A 12,344-nucleotide genomic window follows, 5' to 3' on the forward strand; every position below is an offset into this window, starting at 1 on the left:
TGGCCATTTGTATATCTTCCTTTGAGAAATGCCTATTCAGCTCCTTTACCCATTTTTTAATCAGTTCTTGTTTTCTTATTGTTGAGTTGTTTGAGTTCTTTGTATTTTCTGGATATTAATCCCTTGTCAGATTCATAGTTTGAAAATATTTTCTCCCATTCAGTAGGTTGTCTTTTCACTCTATTAGGCTGTACAGAAGCTTTTTAGTTTAATATAATCCCATTTGTTTATTTTTCCTTTTGTTGCCCATGCTTTTGGGATTGTAGTCATAAAGCCTATGTCCAGTCTTATTTCCTGAAGTGTTTCCCCTATGTTTTCTTTTAGGAGTTTTATAGTTTCAGGGTACATATTTATTTCTTTAATCCATTTTGAGTTGATTTGGGTATATGGCAAGAGATATGGGTCTAGTTTCATTCTTCTACACATGGATGTCCAGTTTTCCCAGCACCATGAAGAGGCAGTCTTTTCCCCAATGTATGTTCATGTTGCCTTTGTCAAAATCAGTTGGCTGTAAGTATGTGGGTTGATTTCTAGGATCTGTATTCTGTTCCATTGGTCCAAGTGTCTGTTTTTATGCCAGTACCATGCTGTTTTAGTTACTATAGCTTTGTAGGATAATTTGAAGTCAGGTAGTGTTATGACTCTGGATATTTTTGTTGTTGCTGTTGCTCAGGATTACTTTGGCTATTAGAAGAACAGACTCTTGACATGGAGGAGCCTTATACTAGGAGTACAGGGGTACACTTGCTTGCTCCAAGGTGAAGCTGGCTTGCTGAGTTCTCCTTGGCCTTGAGAGAGGTAAAAATCTTGAAAATCTTGGCTTTCCCCCACCTTCTTTGGTCCAAAATGCAGTTACTCAAATTTCTTCACCTTGTGCTAAAACCATCTTGCACTTTGCAGTTTCTGGAGGTAACTATTATCTTATGCCTCTGTCTTTGCTTCCCCTCCCCATGCCACCCCCACCTCCCTCAGGTCTTGTCCAGCCCACCAGCTTCTCAATTTGCTGACTTCTTCCTGCTCATACTTCTAGACATCACAGGCCAGGGGTTCCCTCCTCCTACCCTCCCCAGCCTGGGCTTGAGCCTGGGCTCCCAAAGCATCCTGCACTTAGCTGTCTACCATTGTGTAAGTATCTTCATTTATAAGCATGTCTTATCCCACTGTGAGCCCTGAAGGGCAAAACAGGTGGTCAGTTTCTGTATTCCTAGCACAGAACTAATACCTAGTAGTTTCTGAAAGAATTTTTAAAACTACAGAACATCTTCAATATTTTGTCAAGATTTTTCAAATCTGAAAATTAATGCATCTGCTTGGCAAAAATTCAAACAACACAAGAAGAGAGACCACATACCATAGTAGATATGGTTACCTGAGTTTGGATCCAGGCCTTACTGCTTAAATTCGTGATGTGCCTTCATTTCCACATCTGTACAAGGGAGGTGGTAATAGAAGCACTATTGCATAGTGATGAAGTGCCAGGGCTCCAGAGGCTGTGCTCAAGTCCCAGCTCTTCCGCATACCAGCTGTGCAACCTTGGGCAAGTTATTTTATATCTCTGTGCCTCGATTTATGCAAAGGTAAATAAAATCTGTTCTGTGAGTTTGGGGATGATTAAATTAGAGGATACATACCAAAAATATTAAACTAATATTATTATTAATAATAGCAAGAGTATTATAAAAAGGTATATATTAAATACACTAGTTTCTCTTATCAATGACAACCATTATTAATGTTTTTATGTATGTATTACTTTAGAAATGTTATACACAAACCAAATGATATATTTATGGTTTTTAAAGAGCAAATGGGAGCAAATTATACATATACTACTTTTTCTCATTTAACAATATGCTTAGAGAATTTTGCCTAATAACCATGTAGCTCTGACTCATTATTTTAATGGCTTCATCGTAATGGCAATACCATGATTTATTTACTAGTTTCATAATATTTTGGCCAGCCCCACTCCCACATTGGTAATTGTTTTCAGTTGTTTTCCATTGCAATAAAAGTTTGTTGTTGAATATGTGCATGAATCAGAGATACTTCTCTCTCCCTTAGTAGAAAGGAGCCTCAACTTACTCTCCAAAACCTCAAGGCTTTTGGTTTTCAGGCTTCCCAGTAGTCTCCTACATTGTCCTGCACTGATGGAACAGAGATGCAAATGACCTGGGGCCACCTTGTCTCTGCCTTGATTCTCTTTCAAGGCCTTTCCACCAGGACAATACGTTAGCTCCCATAGTCCTACAAGCCATATAGTCTTTGGGGTCTGTACAGTCTGGATTCTCATCAGTAAATACTTCAGGTATCTGATTACTACACAGGGAGAAACAACGTGGAACTATAAGCCCAGAGATGGCTACAGGCAAGCAGCAGAAGAAGACATGATCTTTCAACTTTTCAGAAGAGGAAAATGATTCATAACTGTCAGAAATCTGAAAAAAAAATTCACAAGTTCATGAAATCAGTTATATAAATTATACAACATAATTCATGATTCTATTTGTTCTGTGACAACTAAAAAATGGGTAATTTTTCATCTATGTAAAAAATAAATATGAATCACTACCATACCCAAGTGGTTGTTCTCAGGCTAGAGGGGGTGGGGGGTAGGAAGAAATGACCCAGATGGGAGAGGTGGGAAAATGTCAGAGAGAAATTTCCCTTCTGTCCCTATTTGCCTGGAGCTGCTTCTGCCTGGAGCTCTACAAGAGAAACTGTTCAGAAAGGAGGCCAAACAGAAAAAACCCCTTTGTGAGGCTTTCCAGGGGTAGACATTTCTGAAAAGCTGATTGTGTTTCTTTCCCATCGTGCAGGTCCGCAGTCCAATCAGCACAAAGACTGACACGATAAACCCACATCACAAAAGTTTCTGGGATCCAGGCTTCTTTTTAAGCCAAAGTCTCTTAAAATAATACAGTAATACAATTGAAAATTTGTTCGTCATGGCCATGTGTTTTACTGTCAATTGGAGAAGCAAAGGCAGGAGTCAGCAGCAAACCCTCAGGATCTGGGGATACCACAAAGACAACCTGCATTTGCCCTGGAGGAGCAGTTCATCATTCTACCATATTTTGTATACAGTCAACCGTTTTTCAGGCAGATAGAGGTTTTCCTACTGTCATTCATACTAATAGTCTATTTCTGCACAGATTGGCTGAGCAGAAATGTTAGACTGTTCATCAGTGTCTGGAAATGGCCAGATGTGCTTTTTTTAAGCCTAGAAGTCTTTTCACAGAACTTAGCTAAGACTCCGTCCAGAAGATTCTGCCCAGGGTGCTCCAGGTGCTGCACCTGTGCTGCTGGCTCCTTGGACTGTGAGTGGTCTGGACCTCATGTTGGACTGTGAGGGCCGGAGCTTCCCCACTCGCATCTCTACCCACCCTGCAGGGAGCCAGCATCGAGCCGTGGAAAGAGCATGAAGTTTACAGACAGTTTTAGCAACATTCCTTACGAGCTCTGGGACTTCATTTCTCACAGTCGGTACTCAGGACGTGTTAGTAGTATTTATATTTATTAGGGACCAAGTGCTATCAGCTTTTAGGTGTGTTACCCTCTAGCCCCTTGCCACTCAGTGCATCCACAGATGAGAAATGTAGAATCTCAGGCCCCACCCCAGAACCACTGAATCAGAATCTCCTTTTAGCGAGATCCACGGGCAGCTCCTACACACATGAATGTTTGAGAGGCACTGCAGTCTGGTCCACACTTCCTGGCTCGTGAAAGGGCCCGCCCACCTACTATGCTTTATTTAGAAGGACAGTCTCTTCTAGTGTTCTCCTTGTGGTGAACGTTTTTCCTACAACCCAAATCTAGGCACATGGCCAAATCAAATATAAATTCACTTAATAGGAATAATGGGATGGAATAGTTGATGTTGAGTTTTACCAGCACTATGTTTAACTCCTATTTCATAATCATTTTGCCTTTCAATTTCTGAAAAAGGTAGAGAATTATTTTAGAATGGTCCATCTCTCCATCCCCTTTTATTCTAGTCATGGGTGTCTTTTTATAAACTGCTCTGCCAAACATTTCTTTTAGGGAAAAAAGATTCCCTAGCATACATCTATGAGAATCTGCCCCTTCCCACCTTGCTGCTGGAAATCAGTCACTGCATGGATAGAGCCACTATGCAGCAACCTGGCCTCAGCCCTTCAGTGAATGCTGCAGGCCCTGCCTTTCAAATGCCCATTTCTTCCAGGACACCAGGCCATTTGCAACAGTGTTTCTGAACGTGACCTACAATGCATATTTGCCAGAGAGCAGCAACTTTATCAGGACTGACCAAATTAGAGGCAGAGACAGCTGCTGCTGCTAAAGCCCCGATTTCCTGGTCCAGGCCTCTGGTTACCACATGTGACGCCATGCAGACCCTGTTTAGAAGCAGCTATGCCTTCCGAATTGTGAGCTGTGACTCTGAAGTGTTTGCACAAAGACTGCCCAGCTCACATTCATTTTGTTTTCTGTTTTTCCAATTTTCTGTTCTAAAAAATATACATGTCCATTGTGTGAAACTTTCAGCAAGAGCAGTCATCATCAAGTACCCTTGACCAAAAGCAGTTCAGTTCATGAACTTCATGGGAATTGCTCTGGAGACCACTGGAATTAAGGAAGGAACTGGCTGTGGGTCCTGGAGGTAGTGCAATATATTAGCAGGGACTTTGGTCATCTGCAAGTAATAGAAAGCTGACTCAAACCAGCTCAGGGTAGCTTAGTAACTGGGAAGAATGCTGGGTGGCTCATAGGTAGAAGAAAGAGTTGCAGAACCAGGGCTTTAGGAACTATAATGTGGGTCTTAATGCTTCCAGGAATTTCTCTCCTTGCTCTGTGTGTGTGCGTGTGCGCGTGTGTGCTTGTGTCTACATCACACCATACACAGTCACCTACATACCTGCAGGTTTGTGTGTACTTGGTTATGATGAAAACATTAAGTGGTGGCATACTGGTTTCCTTTATGCTACCAAAGAAGAGGACTGCAAGTGGCTCTTTGCCTCACTTTTCTTGTACTATGACTCTAGGGGCCACAAACTACTGGCCTGGTAGCCTATTTTTGTATGCCCCCACCCCCACACCTGGTAAGTTAAAAGTGGTTTTAAATTTTTAAAGTGTTGTAAAAAAACAAACAAACAAAGAAGGCAATGATGCAGGACCATAAGCAGCCTGCAAAGCCTAAAGTATTTACCATCTGGCCCTTTACAGAAAAAGCTTGCTGACTTCTGAAAGGGGAGAAAAGACCGTTCTTCACCCCCTCCACCAATTCTAGCAGAAATGTCCTGGGGAGACAAGAGGAGCCCAAGGTGGTCAGTGTGGCAATGTGGGGACACTGACTGGGCTTGAGTCATGTGACTCCTGGGCACCTGGGGGCAGGACAGGAGCTCTCCCAAGGAAAAACAGGTTGCAATAAACAAAAGAAAGGGAAGAGTTGTTAGCCATGCCCAAACAATAGATACTACCGGAAAGCAGATGCCACTCTTAAAAGAGACCATTTTCAACAGTGTGGGCAGCGTTGAGGGGTGGCAAAGAAGGCTAGGGCTGGCCACCCTCATGTCCTTGTTCAATTCATGATGAAATTGAGACCCATCATTATCCAAAACCTTGCACAAGGTCACAGATGTCAGAGCTTGACCTCAGCCCAGGAGCTCTGGGGCAATCCAGTGAGTCCACACATTCACCCACATTTCAAAAACCTGGATGTAGTTTGACTTTAAGGCTTGAGAATTATGAGTCTTACCAGTTTGTTAAGGCACAAATTGTTCTTTTTCAATTTGTCTTTTCTCTGCTCCTCTCCCCTCCAATAAATCCCGTCAGTCTTCCTTCCTCTACTTCCAATGCAAAGAAACACAGGTTTTTATTTCCTTGGGGGGACGAGTGAGTGTCAGGGCGCTACGGGAACTGAACTGCAGGGCCCCGGGACTCTGCAATGAAGCCCGCGCCACGTAAGAGCGGCATGCCCCAAGCCCGCTGCAGCACTTTACAGAACCTGGATGAAATTTTCTCCACATAAACACTGGGCTCTAAAATGTTCAATGTTCTGTGAGTCTCGTTAAGATGCAATAATTTCGTTTTTATCGATTCATAGATTTTTCTGCCTGCATATACACCTAAAGCCTTTTTGTAATTCTTGTCAGGGTACTTTTTTTTAAATCATGAAACTGTCTTACATCCCACTGCAAGCTTTAATCCTGTGAGGACAGTCTGTTTCTCCTGGCAACATGCAGGCTACTAGACGAACAGGGGTCAGCTGGGTAATTTGAAGAGAAGCCTCGGTAATCTGTTAAACAAAGCCAAGAATTCTCTGAAGAATGCTTAGCAAAGATACCACAGTTTGAAGTGAATAAGAAGGGTTTTTGTTCACAGGCTCTGCCTTGCTGTTGGATTCAAAGAGTGTTCCGCCCCAGAAAAGAACATCAATGTCTTTGTTGAAAATTAAATACACACACACATCTTCTTTACTGCCTGCATCGAGCATTGCTTAACTGTAGAGAAGTTCATCACGCCTGAAAATATGTATCTTTGTCTTTGATCCAAAGCATGTGCTATATTGAAATAAGGATGTCATATCTTCTGTTGTTTGGTAAAATGAATCGTCAAGGATTTTGCTTCAGAAAGATCAACAAAAGACCCAAACGACTCTGCAGAATGAGGTCTCTGAGTTTGGGCTGTGGATTGGGAGTCAGGGGTTTTGTGTCCCACTGGTTGTCAGCTTCATCACTAGTCTGTATTGGTGACCTCAGGCAAGGCACGTAAGCTCTTTGTACCTTTATTCCTCCATTTGAAAATCAGAAATAATACTTGCCGCCTACTTAACCTCAAAGGCGCATGTGAGGATTAGCCCATTAAAGACTTCCAAGTGCTTGGGAATTAATGGAGGGAAAAATCTATATGAATGTGAAGTATTGTTGTCATTCCCCTCTGTTTTCATCTTCTCTCTCTTTCCCTCCTGTTTCCGCTCCTTCTCTATCAAAGGATTGCTGTCCTGGGAGACTCAGCACTGTCCGTGGTTTTACTTTTGGTTGCTGGTGTGGAAAATGGCTGTCTCCTATTATTAAATAATTTCTTTTGGAACTGGTCTTTTCTATACCATCAGGGAGAGGTTTCCAAACCAAAGCATCCTAGACTGATTGTCAGTGAGGCACAGCTGGCTACGTTCCCTTTGGCATCCTGAAGAGAGAACAACTATTTCAGCATAACACAGTAAGCATAATTTGAAAATATTTGCCCATTAGAGATTCAAAGCAAGAAAGGTGTAAAAATAAAGTCAATTTATAATCCATGTTACAATCCTTAAAGAAATTCCCCTTTTAACCCAAACAATATTAATACTTTATATTTCACAAACATTGCCCCTCTGGTTGTTATAGCCACCTGTAAAATAATAACATAACCTCATCAATATTTACAGTTGAGAAAATTGAAATGCAGAGAGGTTAAGTGATTTGCTCAATGTAATTTAGCTAATGAGTAGCAAAGCCAGGGATGGGCTCCCATAGTTCCCAGGGCTGTGAATTTTCTTACTGCACCTTGCTGCTGTCTTATGACTGTGGCCAGAATGATGTTAAAAGTCCAAATGTTGTTGCTTTCGTAGCCTTTCCTTTACTTCACAGACCATTTGGACTTGTGCAATGTACTTAATTCAATATGAGAACCTCCTGGAAATCCTAAAAGAGGATGCTCTTTCCAAGACCACTTCCTGTGTGCTGAGAGATCATGCAATGCCAAATGCTCAGAACTGCCTGAGGAAAGCCAGGAGGCCAGGACCCTGAACTCTTATTGGAACATTTGTCTCTCAGTGTTGCCACTCTCTGAATCTACCCACGCTGTTGTTCTCCTGTGTCAAGAATGGGGTGAACAGTACACCTAGCAGGAATATTTGGTAGGCCCAAATGCAGAGGTGGAAAACAATTTTCATCTTATGGGATATATGAATGCTGTGGTGTGCCAATCAGATCCGTCTTTCAGAACCAAGACTCTCATTCCCTAAGATCCTGGGAAGCTCTTGGCTGATTTTCTCCCTATAAATTGGCACAGCCAGTGTTGCCTCCACCAAGGTGTCCTGCCCTCCCTGGTAGCAGGATGTTTCAGTGGAGGAGAAGTGGTTATTAAAAGTCCAACACCCCTGCCTTAAGGTAGAACGACTCTGAAGGATCATCTGATCTCCAGAACTCATCATAAGCTCGGTTGAAGCTTTTGCTGTAATTGCATTACAGTTCAATTTCTTCCTAGGCCCAACCCTTTTCCCTCACTTCTTACAGCTATTATTCCCATGAGTACACTCCCAGTAAACCTCCTGCATGCAAATCTAAGAATATCACAGTCTGTCTCCTAGGGAACCTGACCTGCCCCAGATGGTACCAGAAGTGGCCTGAGAAAGCAGACTTCAGCTAGCTGGAAATGATGACTCCATCACTGGCGGGAGATGAGCATTAACAGCCCTTGGCATGTACTTGTAGTACAATGATTAAAATTGTACTAATGGCAAACTGGGATGGGATACCGGTGAAGGGAATTCACTAGCAAGTACAACATTTCTGGCATCTGAGAGTTTCACGGTAAATGAAATTACATATGAGGACTTTAGAATTGGACAGTTGTGCTAGGGGCCATCATGAGCTAGAGAAAGTCAGTGAAAGGCTGAAGGAAACTAACCACCAATAGAAGCAAAGCGTGAAAGCCAGAGGGCCTGGCAAGATTTAAAGACTCTCATCCCTCGCAGCAGGAAGACAGAAAAACTATGAGGATCCAGACCAGGATTTAAGTATGAGTAGCAGAGCTCCATGGATGTTGAAATTTCAACTTGACAGGTTTGCTACACCAAGGTCATGGCCCTATTTGGGAAGGAGTGGAACCCTGAGATTTAGGATTAGAAATCTAAATCCTCAGATCCTTCTGGGCTCTCTAGAACTCTAGAAAAAAAAAAAATCCTATTTCCCCCTGTTAAAGGCTAATGCTTCCTCCTTACTTGAAGACGTTGCAGAAGCTTCTACCTTGAAAGACAATATGCACCCCTCAGAATCTATCCCATCTCCCTGCTAATCACCAGAAAAATAACTTTGGGTCAAGCCACAACATAAGCCAGCTGGGAACGTGCTGGGATTGCAAAGCAAGAAAGGGATTACACACCTAGGAGCTGAAGGACCTAGCCAACACTTACTGGCAAGAGCCAGCGGAGTATAAATGGACTGGATTCAGGAGGTGCTGGATTAAAGGGAGTGGAATATAAAGCTGGCTAAAGGATAGTTTATTTTTGGAGTACTGGACCTTGATACAGGATTTCAGATCCTGTCAAGAACCTCAAGAGACATGCCGGCATTGTTGAGGCAATGGGTGTAGGAAGGAATAGAAAGGCTCAGGAAAGTAAATACATTGACCTGTTATGTTATGCAATGTTAGGAAATCTGCTAGTCGATTATGTTCTGTGAGAGAATTCAGAGGACATTCTATTTACCAAAGCAAAATGGGATGTGCTGGGGACACCAGCATTGTTGAGAAACTCAGTGGTGGCTTGACCTCTGTAGACCAGGACTTATTTTGGAGGATGCCATTGCAGAACTGGCTCTCATATAGCACAGCATTGATAGGCTCCTGTAAAAAAAATAAAACAAGTAGAGGCCAGGTGGTAGCCCTTAACTGTCAAAAGCAAGGTGAGCTCAATTACTGTGAAGAGTGGCCAGGTTGGAGGAGAGTGGTGTGACTCACATAGTGCTATGGAGATAGTTAATAGAATACAGCATTTCCAGGGCCAAGATAGAATGACCAGGCAACAAGGTTATTTCTCAATCTCTACAACAAAAGAAAATAAAGGCTGAGGGCTGCTGCTGTAATAAAATGTCACAATCCCTTGCTGAGTTCTGGACCCGATTCTGTTCTCAACTCAGAACATACTGACTTAGGGAGAGGTTTAGTCTCATAAGAAAGAGACCCTGCAAAATCATAGCAAGTATTTATTCTAATGATTCTTCCAGCTCTTCTTCAAAAAAGGCTTACAATCATCTACTCAGGTAACCACGTGCTGGGGGAAGGGGAACACTCAAGCATTTCAAGAATTGCATGTTGACATTAATACCTGGGGACCCAAAGCATTTGCAGGTATATACACACACCCATTTAAAAAGTGGAAATGAGGACTAGTTGATAAATGGAACCCTGGCTAAAATTTGATTCACAGTAGATCAGCTAGGTGAATGAACCCAACCAGTGCTTGTTTCTCCAGTCCCTACACGCATAATTGGAATAAGAAGTTGACAGAACCTCTGTATTGGTCTGTGTGGTAAAAATTATAAAGAGAAAGGCCAAATGGACGCCTCTGATACTGCCCCCCTACCTCAAACAAGATATTAACTCAAAACCAATATTGCACCCTGGGGGAAATGACAGATAGTAGTCAATCTTGAAGACCTAAAGGACACAGCGTTGGTAGCCACCATCTACCCCTATTTAATTGACCAGTCTGGTACCTATAAAATCCAGGTGGATCCTGCAGTATGACAGTGGACTACTGACAACTCAACTAAGTAGTAGCTCCGGTTGTAGCTGCTGTATGAAATGTGCTACCCTTGCTATAGAGCAGATTAACATGGTGTCTAATAGATGGTGTGAAATAATAAGAAACCCACATATTGGTGTCTTCCCACAGTCGCTGTCACAGCTCCTAAAGTCTTTATGATTTCCTGAGCAATAGGGGTGCTAGAAGAACCTATTGTTCTAGTATTTGGTCTTTGACACTGGTTCAATGACACAGAATTCCTAAATCCCTTCAAATTTCCTAGGTGATAAGAGTAACTTTTGTTCTAATGAGGTGACTCTTGGTGGACTCCTGGATAACCTCAGGATGGGGGTTGATTGCCAGGGAAACCAACCATGAGATTGAAAGGTTGGAACTTTCAACCCCACTGCCTGACCTCCAGGGAAGGAGGGAGGCTGAAGGTTGAGTTAATCATCAATGGCCAATGATGTAATCAATTATGTCTATGTAATGAAGCCTCCGTAAAAACCCAAAAGGATGGGGATAGTTCACCATGTGGATCTTCCTGAAAGGTGGTGTGCCCAGAGAGGGTATGGGAGCTCCCAGCCCCTTCTCCCATACCTCTTCCTATATATCTCTTCCATCTGACTGTTCGTCTGTATCTTTTGTAATATCCTGCATAATAAATTGGTGAACATAAGTGTTTCCCTGAGTTCTGTGAGCTGCTCTAGCAAATTAATCAAACTCTGAGGGTGTCATGGGAACCCCAATTTATAACTAGTCAGTCAGAAGCACAGGTAAAACAACCCAAGGTTGCAATTGGTGTCAGAAGCGGGGGGCAGTCTTGTGGGACTGAGTCCTCGGCCTATGAAATCTGTGTTGATTGTTGAGTGAGAGCATAGAAAAAGCATTTTGGTTTGATTTTTTTCTATATACCACATATAACATGTGGCCACTGTTCTGCATTGGAATGAATAAAGTATATGCTTATGATTTTCCCCTGGGCTATTTTAACTCTCTCCCTCTCTCATAATATAGTAACCAGACTATGTGGGCATTCCTGAGAACCATACATTTCTCCACTTCAAACAAGAAGTGGCAAGCATTTTGGAGGTCTTGGTAAGACACATGAACTCCAGAAGGTGGAATATACATCTAGTGAAGATTCAAGGACCTACCATATCAAGGAACTGTTTGGGGGTCCAATGGTTTGGGCGTTCCAGGACGTGTCTTTCAAGGTAAAGAACAAAGCACTGTCTATTGCCCCTCCCACCACTGAGGAGGAAGCACAATGCCTGGGAGGTTTCTTTAGGTTCTGGATGTAATATATTACACACTTGGTAGCAGTGCTCTGACCAAGTGTTTGTCCCCGTGTTCAACACTTAGCTTGAAACAATAATCATTTTATTCATAGTTTCTGAGGGGCAGGAATCCAGGAGGGTCTTATCTGGGTGAATCTGGTTTGGGTCTCTCATGTATTGCATTTGGACAGTGGTTCGACTTAGAATAGTGAGGGGCAGTGGCGGAGAGGACAACCAGTGGCAGGGAAGGGAGGACTGGAGCAGCTGAGAGATGGCCAGATATCTCTCGAGACTGTGAGCTTAACTTACTCCATCCTGAAGCCCTTACCACTTGCTATGCCCTTTGTGTGAACCCTGACCACAAAAGTTATAGTCACTAGGGGTAAAGTAATTAAAACAATAGGTAGAAACAGCTTACGTGCTTCAAAGAAAGAACTTAGTGATTAAGTTACTGTGTGGCAGTAGCTGGTCTGGCTACCTGCATCACAAGACCACCAAAGATAGTAATCACTGTCTTAAGATATGCGGAGTTGTTGACATTAGATTATTTCTTAGTTAGTAATTGCCTCTTGGCTTTT

This window comes from Galeopterus variegatus, unplaced genomic scaffold (genome assembly GCF_000696425.1).
Source record: "Galeopterus variegatus unplaced genomic scaffold, G_variegatus-3.0.2 Scaffold132, whole genome shotgun sequence".
NCBI classification, from domain to species: Eukaryota; Metazoa; Chordata; class Mammalia; order Dermoptera; family Cynocephalidae; genus Galeopterus; species Galeopterus variegatus.